Raw genomic sequence first — 15501 nt, 5'->3', positions numbered from 1 at the left:
AGAACAGCACTGCCAATGCACGCCGGGTCGCAGCATCCTCAACCACTGCTGCTCCCACCACCAACCTTGAGGCACGGCTAGCAAGGGTGGAGGCTAGACAGGACTCCATGTTGGACCTCGTCCGACAATATGTTGTGGAGGGGGAGGACAGGAGGCGTGAGATAGCACAGGCCATAGCGGCGAATACAGTTGCCATCAATGCCTCTGCGCTGATGATGCGAGACAGTCTGGGGGCCGTCACGCAGGTCCTCACCTCTATCCTGCAGCATATGCAGCAGGCACAACCCGCACCAGCCGTGCAAATCACCACAGCTTCCACCGCATCCACCACACCCCCATCCTCCACAACCGCTTCCTCTGCACCCTCCAGCCCTGTGCGTCCAACAAGACGGAGTGAGAGGCACTCAGAAATGCTGCCCCTGGACAACAAGAAATCAAGAAAATAGTGTGGGAGAACAATGGGAGTGAGTCAGATGCTGTCGGTGGTGAATGGGTGTATTAGGTGGAGTTCTTTGGGGGGTTTTGGGAGTTCATTGGGGGTTGGGGGAGTTCATTGGGGGGTATGGGTAGTTTTGGTGTTGTGGTGGGGGGGTAGCACATTTCTGTAGTTGATATTAATACACCCGTTGTGTGAAAAATCATTCAATGCCTGGACATTGTTCATTTCGTGTGTATACATTTAATTCATGACAGTGCACAGTGCCCAATTCCCCACATTCCCTGTGGACCCAGTGTACAATGTGTTACTGACACATATCTATCGACGTCCCTGTGGGTCAGAAGTATTCGTCAATCAGTGATTGGCGTACTGCACGGCCATCTTGTGCATCACATACTGGCAGGGGTGCTGCTTCTCCTCCGTCTTCATCCTCACCCAGTGCATGCATGTCAATGTCAGGTGGCAGTGGTACATTTCTCCAGATGCACATGTTGTGCAGCATGACACAGGCCATGGTTATCTTTGCCACCTTCTCAGGCCTATAAAGGAGTGCTCTACCAGACCTGCTTAGGCAGCGGAACCGCGCCTTCAACAGGCCAAAGCTCTGCTCAATCACAACACGGGTACGGGTATGAACCAGATTGTACTCCTCTTCATGGCTGTTCCACGGGTTCTGGACAGGGGTAAGTAGGCACGTCTTCAAGGGATATCCTCCATCACCTGCAAGCGAATAAAAATAGGTCTATATGAGTCATTCTGAGCTGCCACCTTCAGGATTCACAGCCATGGGCGCAGCTATTTGCTGTTGATATGCACATGTCCCTGTACGTATGCACACATTTTATTTAGATGCATTGTATCCTTCAATATGGTGTGGTAGTCTGGATGGCGTTGTACAGATGATGCAGGGTGAATTCTTGCATGCTGATGCGGATGTACTGTGGTTGCAGGGCAATTTTTAGCCTCCCATTTTTGCTGTGTATACTACACTGTGCATGGTCACACTAACCACATTGGCACATTTGCAATCATGTTTAGTCATGCAATGCTTGACCTACCCATGGTGGCCAGGTCGTGCGTCTTACATGTTGTCGTTGATATACGGCATTGGTCCAATGTGTGCCAGTGATGTGTCATGTTCGGGTTGGGAGGTTCAGGTCAGGAGTGTTTAGCTCTGCGTGCATTGTCCACTCACCGCCCATTCCCACCCTGGTGGAGTATGCATCCCCCCACCTCACAACCCCGATGCACTGCCATGGGCCAGTCAGGCAACTCGCCAAGCAGCCATGCACGTCGTCCAGCATTTCGCTCCATGTGACGGGGTAGCGTGGAGTTACGCAGCACCATGGCATCATGTGTCGATCCGGGATATCGGGCACAACAATGTGTGATGATCTTGCTGGAGTCACATACCATCTGCACATTGATGGAGTGGTATTTCTTGCGATTGCGGTACACCGCCTCTACGGCATGGGGGACTACCAATTCTACATGGGTGCAGTCGAGGGCACCAACACAATTGGGCATGCCTGCCAGTGCATGGAAGCCTACTTTGGTGTCGGCTATCTCCTGGGAAGTCCGTGGTAGGGATATGTGGGTGCTAGCGTGCTTCAGGAGGGCATCCAGCACTTGGGTCAGCATGCGTGAAAATAGTGGTTGTGAAATGCCATGAAGCTGGCCCACTGTGTGCTGGTAGGTGCCTGTGGCCAGGAAGTGAAGTGGAGCACAGACACTATCTTCAGTAGAGGGGGGGATGGCGGTGCATATTTGAATCACGCTGACAATGTCGTTGTGTATCATGTCCACTATGGTGGTGATGGTTTCCCGGTCCGACCGGTACAGGGTTTGGATCTGCTCAGGGGTTAGATTGTATGGACTGGGTCTGATGCGAGGGATTGGTGGCTGCCTGCGAGGTACTGCTGGCTGCACTGATGGTAATTGCTGGCCCTGTCTCAACCTTCTTCTCCTCCTGTGTCTCCTCTGTGCTGCTTGCTGCTGTGGCTGTAGTTGTTGTTGTAGTTGCTGTTGTTGCTGTAGTTGTAGCAGTATAGCCATGTCCTCCAGCCCCATGATAGCAACAGCTGGTGGTATCATTTTGGTGTAGGAAGGGGTGTGGTGTGTGGGTGTACTCCTTTTTATATTGGGACAGGCTCCATTGACTCACCTGTGGTGATTGTGTGCACCTGTGGCAGTTGCCTTGACTGCAGATTGCTGTTTACGGGTGGTCCGCGATGCCTGTGTGGCCGCCATCGTGCAGGCCCTAATTACTGCCCTTGGGGTGTCGGTAATTGCATGCCCGCGTGAGTTGTGATGTCCTCCGTGTACGCGTGCGTGCCGGTATGAAGGGGCACGGTACGGGCGGTGGCGGTATTGGCAGGTTGTTGGGTCGTAATGCCCCGTTAACGATGCCGGTATTACCATTCCGCCTTCCTTTTTTCATTACTTCCATTCTCGTAATGAGGCCCTAGGACTTCGTCAGTGAAGGAAATCGTCATATTTGACTTCGTCATTAAATCATGACCCAGAATATTCACTGGTGTCTGTTTTGAATACAACAAAGGGACAGACACATCACACTCTCCTATAGAGACTGGTAATTTCTCAGTGAAAGGAACTCTACTTGTAGCTTCAGAGAACCCTTGAGCATTCATGGCATTTCCTGATAACGAAAATGTTCCCTCTCGTATACATGCGCTCGTTGCCCCAGTGTCTACTAAAAAAGAAAAGGATTTGCCTCCTATGGTTCCTCTTGAGCATTTGGCGTCACTGATAGTACTGAACACATCATGTCACCCCGTGAACTGTCCTATTGTGGATACATGCTTATTCCCGTACCTGTAAAAGGATTCCCTCCCGCAACCGTGACCACCGTACTCTAGCAGTCAATACCTGTCCTGTGTTTGCACTCTGCTGTAGCTTCCTGGGTGCGTGCCCTGACTGCCCTTGTGGCGGATTCAATGGTGCTTGCTGTGGTTGCAAAGCCTGTTGTGTTTGCGGCACTTGTGCTTGATACAATGACTGATCTTGGGCGAACCCATCCCTAGTTTGTGGGCTATATGCTGGAGGTTAAGCTGTCCCCCCTCTTGAGAATTGCCCATTCTGTACATACCCTTGGCTCCCACATGTTTGCGCGATGTGCCCTGTCATTCCACATGCCCAACACACAGGAGGAAGTCTCCTAATCTGCCCTCCCTGCATGCCTTGATTATCGTTCTGCACATTCTGAAAACTACCTTGATTATTCTGAAGCTTCCCTGATTATTCTGAAAGCCTCGCCTTCCTCTGAAACCTGTTCCCCTACCGCTCGGCATGAATTGTTCCCTCCTTGATCCGACTTAAGTTAATTATTCACCTGCGGCACCCCCGCTGCTTGCTGTGTCCGCAGCCCCTCTCTGCTGGTCAACATGGCCCCTTCTATAGCCTGTTTCAACAATTATTTCTGTACTAGCTTAGATTCCTCGAGCTTCCTAGCATCTTCCCTTTTTCGATTTTTCTCCTGCACCAATCGGCAATTGTTCCTAGGGTCACCCATGGTGTTATAATTCCACCCACTCCAGGGTTTTGTATTTACCCTTTCAATGGTGGGCGTAGTATGCACAGGTATAACTTGGGGTACTATATTTTGAGTTTGTGGTTTCTCTTTTGCTCTGACAGTTTCAGTACTACAACAGGGCCTGAGTCTTACTGCCAAACCCAATTCAACCACCTTACTTTTGATCTCTTTTATTTCTACTGTTACCTCTTTCAGCCAGTTTTCTATTTTAGTGATAATAATGTCTTCCAACTCTGTGATTAATTCTTTGACCACTAATCACTGGTTCTTAGATACTGGGTTGGCTGTCACCCCTCTGTTACTTATGTCTTCTGTCTGAGTGCCCACTGTTTGTGACTTGCCAAGTTTCTTGGTGCCACCGCTTTCCCACTCTCCTTGGTTACTACCCTCCTTTTGCATTGTACCCCCAACTTGCGGGCCTCTTGGTCTCCTGCTCTATTGGGGGTTTCGAGTAAGTTATCCTGGACAGTGGTATGCATCAGCATAAGTGCTGGAGCTGAGAGGGGACCACAGCGGTCTGACAGCACTATTGAGGGTGCTATTACATATAGGTCTGGTTCTCCAATCTCCAATGTTCCCCTGGATCGAGTTCCCAGTCTCTTCTCCTCCCTGCCTCCCATCTGTACGTTCAATCACATCTAGGTCATGTAGGAAAACTTTGATCTTTGAGATCAAAAGATTGACATTTTTATTGATTGCAACATTTTTTGAGATCTTATTTCTAGTAGCTCTTTGAGGGTCAGAACTCTTGACTTTCCTTTTTACCATTTCCAATTGATGTTGGGATTGATAGCTATTTCCTAGTTTTTCTCTATTCCCTTCAATATGTCAGAGTGTGCAAACAGGCTAAAGTGCTAGAATTGTAAAGTGCTTGCGTTTAAGGTGCTGTAACGTTAAAAATGTTTAAAAAAATGCCATATTGCTAGAAGCAAAAAGTTCATCAAAATGTAAAAATAGCTTAAGGTGCTGATGTTCTGAGATGCTAGGTGCTTTGGGAGCAGGGTGCTGTAATAGGTTATAGTTCATCCGTAAACAAGATTATCCCCACTCCTCGCTCGTATACTTCAGTAAACAGTTATATAAAAAAGAGCACTAATATATTTAAAATGTCTATGCTAGTACAATAAAATAAAATGTCAAAAGTGCTACAGTACTAATGCTCGAAAAAGTAACCGTCTCTAGTTATTCCGGGTGTTGCAAATATGTTCTAGCTACACAATGTCCCAAATGGTATCTAGTCTTTTCCAACGAAAAAATGTTCATCAAATGCATTTTTCTGTGGGGTAAAGGGTTAGTTTTGTTTGCAAAATGTTTGGGGTGGGTTTTTAAGGGTCATAAACAGCGGAGGTCCCCCACCCCTAAAAAAGAAAATGCATTTGATGAACATTTTTTGGTTACCAAATGTTCGATGGAAAAATGTTTAGATGAACATTTTTCGATGAAAAGACATGGAACCATCACACTGCAAGTCACTATTGATATTACATGTGTACACCGTTACTCCACCCCCCGCCGCCACCACCGGGACAAGAAGAGAGGCAGATGCGCTCTGGCACCGCAGGTCCAACGGCAGCGACGGACGGAGAACCCAGAGTGAGGAGAGGGGGCGGCGAGGACGGACCACAAGCCTACATGTCACAATCAAACTTGAATGGAAAGGAAGTGAGATCGACACTCTCCCCCGAACCACGGACGCCGAATGAACTCGACCCTCCCACCGTGGTTGGCACAGACGCCTGATATATAAAACAGGTCGCCGCGTGGCAGCCAATGGGGGGGAAGAGGGGTTAGGGAGAGGTTGTGGATAGTATGGGAGGTTTAGGAACACTGGAAAAAGGGTAAGGAACACCTACTTGGGATGGGACAGGGGAAGCACCAGGAAAGAACCCTACGCTGTCCAGCATGTAACAGTGTCCACAACTAACGCCTACTTACTTCCTAACTAGCACACCTTAATACGTGTACTAACCCTTGCTGGTTCACAAGAAAACACATAAGCAAGCAAAAGCAACAGGATGAAAACAAACATTAGGAAAACTTCCCATACTGATTAGACAAGACACATGGCCCTTCGGACAGCAAAACAACATATAGCAAAATAATGTCCCCCTCCACTGGTTTACTGCACCAGTGAAGATTTGTTGACTTGGTTAACGTAATTCCCATGTATCATATAGAGTCTTTTGTCCGTGACTATTTCATTGTACATAGGCACCCATTAATGATGCAGATTAACTATTGCTTGATACACCCTGGGATTTCCCAGCACAATATTCAAGAGCATTTTCCGTTACTTATCTTAAGTCTTGGAGCCCCTTAGGACTTCCCAGACAAAATGCGACCTGCCGTAAATCACTCCCGACAATGTAAGCAATGGCCGTGCCTTTCCCCGTACTTATCTTTGGTCTGGGGAGCTCCACGGGACTTCCCAGACAATGACCGTAGAGCTGTGATCCTTATCTGCACTCGCCTGCTCCTTCCGAAATGCGGCCATCTGCAGTTCATGAAGTACTGATTTCCATCGCTCCTTTCCGCACGCGGCCTGCCTGCCTCCACCGCTGAATCACAATAAGCCACACCTGCCTGCTGCCGTTGCCAGTTAATATGTTGTCCTTAATCCCAGACAGATGGCCAAGCGCGTGCGTGTTGAACTACACGGAGACCCAGAGGATGTTGGGGATTGTAGTTACCAGTCCTATCCAGCTTAAGAGGCATGTTTAAACACTCCCCGTCTTTGCCAGCCCCGAATCCTGACACTACACCCCAGCTTCACACGCCTCAACGAGGGGAGAAGGAGGCAACAAGAACACTGTCGGCTTGGAGCCTGAGTGCTAAGAGAAACCTGTCGAGGATCAAGGCGTCACAGCTACAATTTTGTTCCAACCAATTATGATCTCTATTGGTTTAGTAACAATAATGAATAATTACCAAAAACTTTTCTGCATGTGCCTTAATAATACACAGTATTTGTGACTTCAACACCAACAGTGTTCTGGCTAAACATTATTACAGCCTATGGTTCGCCAACAGTTTTGGGTTTCAATTGGAGTTTTTCTTCATTAATGCACTTAACTCAAAAAAAGCCACTTTTTCGAAACGCGGCCCCATTCACATGGCCCCTTTAAGAATCGTATGGTTCCAAATCACGTGACGGGCTTCCCCAGTGACATGACCACTGAGGGAGCCTCCTTTAAACGTCACGCATTTAATGTTCAAATACAATTGGCCCACCGCAACAGAACTTGGGAAACTCTGTGATGAGACCTTGGTGCCGATTTATGCAAGTGACTGCCGACACAACGGCAGACTTGGATTCAAACATGCTTTTGGCAGCGCGTACGGCCTCCTTTAGCAGGCTTCAACTGTAAGTACATGCACTAACGCAATGGAAAACCCATGTTCAATAGCACAAGCTTTCTGGGTTTCATTCGAGCAACCTTAGCAGTACACGCTTCCTGCTGTAACATGTGTGCCCGTATTCACGCAATGTAAATATGAATTTTTTTGATAGCGCAAGCTTTCTGGATTTCATTCGAGCAACCTCAGCAGTACTCGCTCCCTGCTGTAACATGTGTGCCTGTATTCACGTAATGTACTTTACGTTAACGCGAAATGGGCTTTCTAATGCAAACGTGGGTGTTCACTCTTAAAAACAGTGCTATTGAGGTCAATAGCATTTTTAGTCAGAGGGATAATACATTTTCTAAATAGAACTTGAACGCCCTTCCCCCAACATAAACGTGGACGTTTGCAAGGTTTAATGGCATAACGTGGGGATTGTTAGCATAAGGACCAAATAATTACACTTGTCAAACCTAACCTACTTAAATGTGAACATAATTACTCAAAAGTGCTATTTACAACTACCTTAGCATTTTTGAGTGAACACAGGGTCTCATAAAGAACAATGGTATGACCCCATTACATTGAGTTAACCAACCTCCCCTTCCTGTTTTTGCTTTTTTTCCGGACAAACTCAATTGAAACCCAACTTACTTGTGCTGAGTCAACACCAACATCGGCAACAGTTGTTTGAATACTGGAATAATTCCAGTTCTTTCCCCGAGGTGAGTGGTGGGTCACTTACACTTTAGTGCATTGGCTTTCTTCAATGCCCTCAGGCAGCATTGAATTTATGGCTCTTCAATTTATGATGTTCAACATGTCATTTCAGATTCTTGAAATTCGGTTGATTATCCTTGAGTCACACCTAACGGGTTTTGACCATTTAGAGCATATGACATGCTCAGGTTAGTCTGGTCCCTTGACCTTTGTGTTGGGCTTTTGGTGCTTCTGGTTCCTCACATGGTGGTGGTGTAATTCCACTTAGACACAGTGGTCTGATTTGGTTTAGGGTTTCACAAACCTCCTTTTTAGACACTTTGGAACAACAGGGACACCTTGGGAGTTGCCACTACATGGTGTCTCTTGTGTATTTTAAATTTTAACTAATGATATAAACAATTGCATGTTGGTAGTTTGAGCCAGCCAGTATAGGCAGTAGATTCCTACATATAATTGTATCTTTCTGTTTTTTACAGTGGTAATATTGTATCAATTGTTTCTCCTGACGAAGACGTTATTCCAATTATTTCACAAAACGTCGAAACCGGTAGAGAAGAACATCTGGGGATGGCATTTATCATTCAAAGGGATTGTGTCCTCCGACGTATTCCTTATCTTTGATAATACGTTTCCAGCTTGCTGGCCTCGGAAATTTTTTCTGTAGAGGGCGCTGCGCGTCGATGTCCGCCGAGTCGATGTCGACGTCATCATACCCATAAATAGCCACGCGCTGCGTCCGTTGCTCAGTTCCGGTTTTCCGCGCTTCGTGGGGCCTCGGAATGTCGTTGCTCAGTTCAGTCAGGATAACTAACTATATCTACTCGAATATACCTTCTCGTTCTCAATGGCTTCTTCATCGGAACCGACGACGCCGCGATCCGGCTTCAAGAAATTTCGAGACTGCGGTAAAAAAATGTCGATAACGGATCCACACAGGATCTGCTTGTGGTGCTTGGGATCCGAGCACCATTGTTCAGAGTGTGAGGACTGCATGTCCATGACGGTGAAATCCTTGAAGGAGTGCAAGGGGAAGCTCAAGAGAGGTAAGTCAGTCAAAACTTCCTCGAAAGTTTCTTCGGCTGAGTCGAGGCATTCGTCTCCTCGCCGTCGAAAACATTCCCATTCTAGATCTCGAAGTAGCTCCCACCATTTGTCGAGATCAAGACACTCAAAAAAGAGACGTCGAAGGTCCCCTTCCTCGTCGTCTTCTGTGTCCCCAGAAAGGGTTTAGAAGATTCCTTCGACGCACAGATCGGCGCCATCGACGCTGTTGTCGAAGGGTTCCTCGACGCATCGGTCGATCGACTCGACGCCATCGTCGACGTCGACGCCGATGAAAGAGAGGACCAAGGCCACTCCACAGCCAACGGTGATTCCTAGGGCTTCTGGCACGACGCAGAGACCGTCGTCGATGCCCTTGAGTAGGATCCCGATCCCCTCAACTTCTTTGAGACCCCTTCCAGTTTTTTCGACACTGCTCTCTGCGCCTTCGAAGCCTGTTACATCGGCGTCAATGACATCGATGTTTTCTCGCCCAATAACGACGAGTTTGGCCCCTTCTGCCTTAGAGATGGGTTTTACACCATTTCAGAGGTCAGAGTACCCTGGACTATCTTCAATTTATGAAGAGGGGGAAGATTCTGACCAGGAAATATTTGGGTTACAGAGGACCACACTGCCTATTTCAGAGGATTTCACCGGAAAGAAGGCTGAAGGTCCTACAGGAGTCACTACATGAGGCAAGTGGGCTGGACACTTCCCCAGAAGTGGAATTTGTTAAGCCAGACCCAGGGGAACATACCGAAACACCCCATAGAACCCTGATGGCAAGAATTATTGAATTTATGGGTTGGTCTGCGCCTTCACCTGTTTTTCAACAGGATGACCTAACAGACATATTAGACAAAGGCCCACAGGAGGACCCGGTGGTCCCCTTCCATGCAGCCTTACAAAGGAAAATTGCATCTAATTGGGAAACTCCTGAAGTTATCCCTTCGGTCAATAAAAGATTGTTAGCCAAGTATAGGGTAGCGGCTGCTGACCCTGAACACTTATCAAAACACCCGACCCCAGAGAGCCTGGTGGTTCAAGCGGCAACTTCATCTAGCAGTGGGACCGCTTACCCTACTGTCCCACAGGATAGAGATGACAAGAGGTACGATTCTATGGCGAAGAAAGTCTTCTCTGCCTGTAGTATGGCGTTGAAGTCCATCAACGCCACCTGTACGCTCGCCAGGTTCAGTCACACACTATGGGAGTGTGCTTCATCAGCGGCTGACTGCATACCCGAAGGAGAGGAAAAGGAAGCCTTCCTTAACATTATTAAAGATGGCAAAGATGCCATGTGCGAATCACTTCAAACTGGCATCGATTCTGCTGACAGTATCAGCAGGGCCATGGCGGCAAGTAAAACAATCCGCAGGCATGCGTGGTTGCGAAAGTCGGGCTTTGCTCCAGATGTACAGGCTACACTTATGTACAGCCCTTTGACGGCTCTTCATTATTCGGGGAAAAAGGCTGATGACAGTCTGGAAAAGTTACAGACTTCTAAAGCAGTAGCAAAATCTTTAGGAGCTGCTATCCGCCAAACTCCTTTTCGCCCCTCAGGAACCTCTGGGAGAGGAAAGTCCTTTCGCTATTATTCCGCATTCAGGAAAGGCAGAGGACAGCTGGCTCAAAGAGGCCAAAGGAGATCCACCCGAGGTGGACGGGTCAAAAGTACTAAGACCGCAGCAGCAGCAGGTGCCTCTTTACCCTCGGCATCTGCATCAGCCGCCCCCAAACCACTCAGAGGCCTTCCCACACAATACACCTGTAGGGGCAGGTTAACTCACCATCTGACGGAATGGCAGGCTATAACGTCAGATGCTTGGGCATTGGAGACAGTTGCCCAGGGTTACTGCCTACCCTTTCTACACATTCCTCAGAGTCATCCACCGGGGAACAGCTCTCTAAAAGTTCCAGATCCGCTCCTCTTGCAGGAAATTATAGACCTGCTAGAGAAAGGTGCCATAGAACCGGTACCTGTAGCGGACAGGAACAAGGGCTGGTACTCCCCCTACTTTCTCATACCAAAGGAGGACGGAGGACTGAGACCCATCCTGGACTTACGAGAATTGAACACGTTCCTCAGGAAGGACAAGTTCAAGATGGTAACTCTCTCTCTCTCAGATCCTTCAGGCCCTCCAGCTCCAGGACTGGCTGGTATCTCTGGACCTTCAGGATGCTTATTTCCATGTGCCAATCCATCTCAAACACAGGAAATACCTGAGGTTCGCAATTGGCGACTCTCATTATCAATTTCGAGTTCTGCCATTTGGGCTGACCTCCGCCCCGAGGGTCTTCACCAAGCTGATGTCGATAGTGGCGGCGAGTCTAAGGAGGGAAGGGATCCACGTCTACCCCTACCTGGACGATTTGCTGATCAGGGCTGTATCTTCAGAACAGGCCCAGGCCCAGCTAGATTATGTCTGCCACTTCCTTCACAGACTGGGCTTCTCCCTCAATTTAAAGAAGTCACAGATGATACCATCACAGAGACTTCAGTTCATTGGAGCGGTCCTGGACACTTCCCTGGGAAAAGCCTAGCCACCAGAAGTGAGGGCTCAAGATATTCTACAGATGGTCACCAAGTTTCAAAATGCCCAACGTCTCCCAGCCTTCAACATTTTGAGGTTGCTAGGCATCATGGCATCCTGCATCTTCCTTGTGCCAGAGGCTCGCCTGAGAATGCGATCTCTTCAGTGGGCACTGAGAAGTCAGTGGTCGCAATTCTCAGGGAGAATGACAGATCTCCTCCGGATTCCGGACAAGGTAGCCCGCGACCTTCAATGGTGGGCCTATCCAGGGAACATCTTGAAAGGAGAACTGTTTTGGCAACCATGGCCGGAGATAACAGTAGTCACAGACGCCTCACTCACGGGGTGGGGAGCCCATGCCATCTACTTGACCATCAGCGGTCGTTGGTCTCCATTGGAGTCCAAACTACACATCAACCTATTAGAGCTGAGAGCGATCAGACTAGCGCTGAAAGCTTTCCTGCCATCAGTACAGGGGAGAAATGTCCTGATAATGACGGACAACACGGTGGCCATGCACTACCTCAACAAAAGAGGAGGCATAGGATCACTGCCACTGTGCAGAGAGGCGATGCAGCTCTGGTTTTGGGCAATCCAAGACGGAATCTCTCTATCGGCAGTCCACCTAGCCGGAGAGAAGAACTTGACAGCGGACGCTCTGAGCAGGCAGAGCACAGTCTCCCACGAGTGGGAGCTAGCTCAGGAAGTCCTTCAAGAGATCTTCGCCCTTTGGGGAACCCCTCAGGTGGATCTGTTCGCCACAAGCACCAACGGGAAGTGCGATCTGTTCTGTTCAAGGGAATTTCCTCCGAGAGGAGCTCTAGGAGACGCGTTCGTAGTGGACTGGGAGTTTCCACTCCTTTATGCGTTCCCACCAGTCCCTGTTATTCCTCAAATGATCAGGAGGTTGAGAAGATTCTGGAAAACCATGATCCTAATTGCCCCGGATTGGGCCAGGAGAATGTGGTACCCGGACTTTCTAGATATGTCCATCTGTCCTCCAATCCGTCTTCCGCTCAAAGAGAATCTTCTCTCGCAGAAGGGAGGTCAGGTTCTCCATCCAGACACCAGAACCCTCAACCTTCAAGCTTGGCTTCTGAAAGGGTGAGGTACAAGGATTGGGATCTCCCTGATGACGTCATGGAGGTGTTGCTTTCGGCCAGAAGACCGGCAACAAAGTCTTTATACCGCTGCCGTTGGAACAAATTTTGCAGCTGGTGTAGGGAAGAGAAAATCGACCCTTTTTCATGTGGTACACCAACGGTGTTATCGTTTCTACTCTACTTTGGCAAACTCAGGCCTTTAAGTTGGCACTGTAAAAGGCTATCTCGCAGCGCTTTCTATCTTCAAGCGCACTGCGGAGGAACCATCGTATTTCAAACTTCCTCTAGTGGTACAATTTCTCAAGGGACTAACTAATGTTTACCCTCCAAAACTATTCCAGGTTCCCTTATGGGACTTAAATGTAGTCTTAAACTTCCTAATGGGCACTCCATTCGAACCACTTCACTATTGTGCGCTGAGATTTCTCACGCTTAAAACTGTCCTATTGGTAGCACTAACATCTGCTAGGAGGGTGAGTGAGCTACAAGTGCTCTCCTGTAAACCCCCGCATACAATCTTCCACAAGAACAAGGTTGTCCTACAGGTGAAGCTTAATTTCCTCCCAAAGGAGGTTCCTGAATTTCATATTACTCAGAAAATTACCTTACCTTCGTTCTACCCTCCTCCCCATCCGGGGAAAGAGGAGGAAAGGCTACATAGGCTGGACCCAAGGCAAGCTCTCAGCTTTTACATCAGCAGAATGGCTAGGATCAGGCAAGCAGAACAACTGTTTGTAGGATACTCAGGTCACAAGTTGGGACTACCCATAACAAAACAAACCATCTCCAGGTGAATTATTTTGGCCATCCTGGAATGTTATAGACTAGCAGGGAAAGAGCCACCCCAAAATCTCAGGGCTCATTCAACCAGGGGTATCGCAGCCTCTTCAGCTCTTCAAAGAGGGGTACCGGTCCGAGACATTCGCGGCTGCCACATGGTCGTCCGCACATACATTCACAAAATTTTACAATCTGGATTCCTCCACTGCTCAAGAGACCAGATTTGGCAAGGCCGTATTACATTCGGTCCATCCCTAAAGGGATACATAACATTCTCACTCCCACCTCCAATTACATGGCACTGCTATGGGAGTCTATCAAAGATAAGGAATACGTCGGAGGACACAATCCCTTCGAAGAACAAGTTACTTCTTACCTGGTAACGTTCTTTCGACGGGATGTTCCTCCGACGTATTCCTTATCACCCCTCCCAACCATCCCCGCAGTGATACTTCCCTTGTGGTTGCAGCTTACGCTCCTTCAAGGTCAATAACCAATTCAGGCATGACTTTTCTTATGCTACAAAACGGAACTGAGCAACGGACCCAGCGTGTGGCTATTTATGGGCATGATGACGTTGGCGCTGATACGGTGGCCGTCGAGGGACATCGACTCGGCGGACGTCGACGTGCAGCGCCCTCTACAGAAAAAATTTCCGAGGCCTGCAAGCTGGAAACGTATTATCAAAGATAAGGAATATGTCGGAGGAACATCCCGTCGAAAGAACGTTACCAGGTAAGAAGTAACTTGTTCTTCTTTGTTGAACGTACCCACTCCGTGGAATAGAGCACATTTCTGGTTAATGGTTGTGCTGATGCACATTCCATGTGGATAAAATGAAATATATTTAAGACCATGTGGGGCTAATTTATGATTTGCTACCACATATGGATTGTACTAAAAGGTTTAGTCCAAATCTTTTTACTGTGAGTGAATGAGGCTGATTGATTTGAGTTGCAAATGATGGTTTGACTGTTGATGAATGATGGTGAAAATAATGTATCTCAATAAATAACATTTTTGATACCTTTTTAAAAATTAAAAATTCTTTCAGTATATTGAGGATCAAGGTGAGCCTCTCTCCGCATCGGGTGACCCACATCCACGCACCAACATAAGGCAAGCTGGGGGTAGAGAAAAGTTGTGTTCAATATATTTAGGCGACGCACCATATGCACGAAGCACACCAGACACTCAGGGCCTCATGACACGGTAGGCGCTAAGGGATTACCGGCGCCGGTAAGGTCACTGGTTCCGGTAATCCCTTAGCGCCCTACTACGAGATCCCTCAGTAGGTCCCGTCCTTAACGCCTGGTCTGCCCAGGCATTAAGGACGGGACCCGCTGAGGGACTTCAGAGCAAATAATGGTACCGCAAATTGGCCTATGGGGGGCTCAATGGGAATGGGGAATGGTATTTGGAATGTTTGATCCTCCAGGGTCCTCCAGGGTCGGAATGACCCGGTAAGTCCCCATACCGCCTACCCTGATCTGGTATGCGGTAAGGGAGTAGCCATGCCGCTAATATCGGCATAGTTACCTCCTACCGTGTAATGAGGCCCTCAGACAGCTGGGTGGGGGGGCAGCAGAAGTAGAGGACATCAATCTGGAGCCTGAGGCACAGGCCCCCCACCAACCACTGGCCCCAGAAGTAGCCCGGAAATAGCCAGTGACCCAGGGGCCAAGAGCCCGAAAGGAAGGCACAAAGGCTGCCCCATCAAAGGGCGGCAAGCAAACAAGGGGCCCTCCAACAACAAGGGGAGAGCTGACAGTGCAACCAAGGAAAGAGAGACAGTAAACCTGCAGGCACCCCAACACCCATCAGCACGGGATCCAGACCCAAGAACTAAAATTGAGGTGGGCCCAGTCCAAGAACCGGAGGAAATTGAGGCAGCGCAGACCCACCCAATTACGAGGTCCTCCTCGCAGCAGCCACTCCCCACATCAGAATCCTCCCTAACATCGGAAGAAGCGGAACACACAC

This window comes from Ambystoma mexicanum, chromosome 8 (genome assembly GCF_040938575.1).
Source record: "Ambystoma mexicanum isolate Mex_15411 chromosome 8, UKY_AmexF1_1, whole genome shotgun sequence".
NCBI classification, from domain to species: domain Eukaryota; kingdom Metazoa; phylum Chordata; class Amphibia; order Caudata; family Ambystomatidae; genus Ambystoma; species Ambystoma mexicanum.
This window is presented reverse-complemented; position numbering follows the sequence as displayed.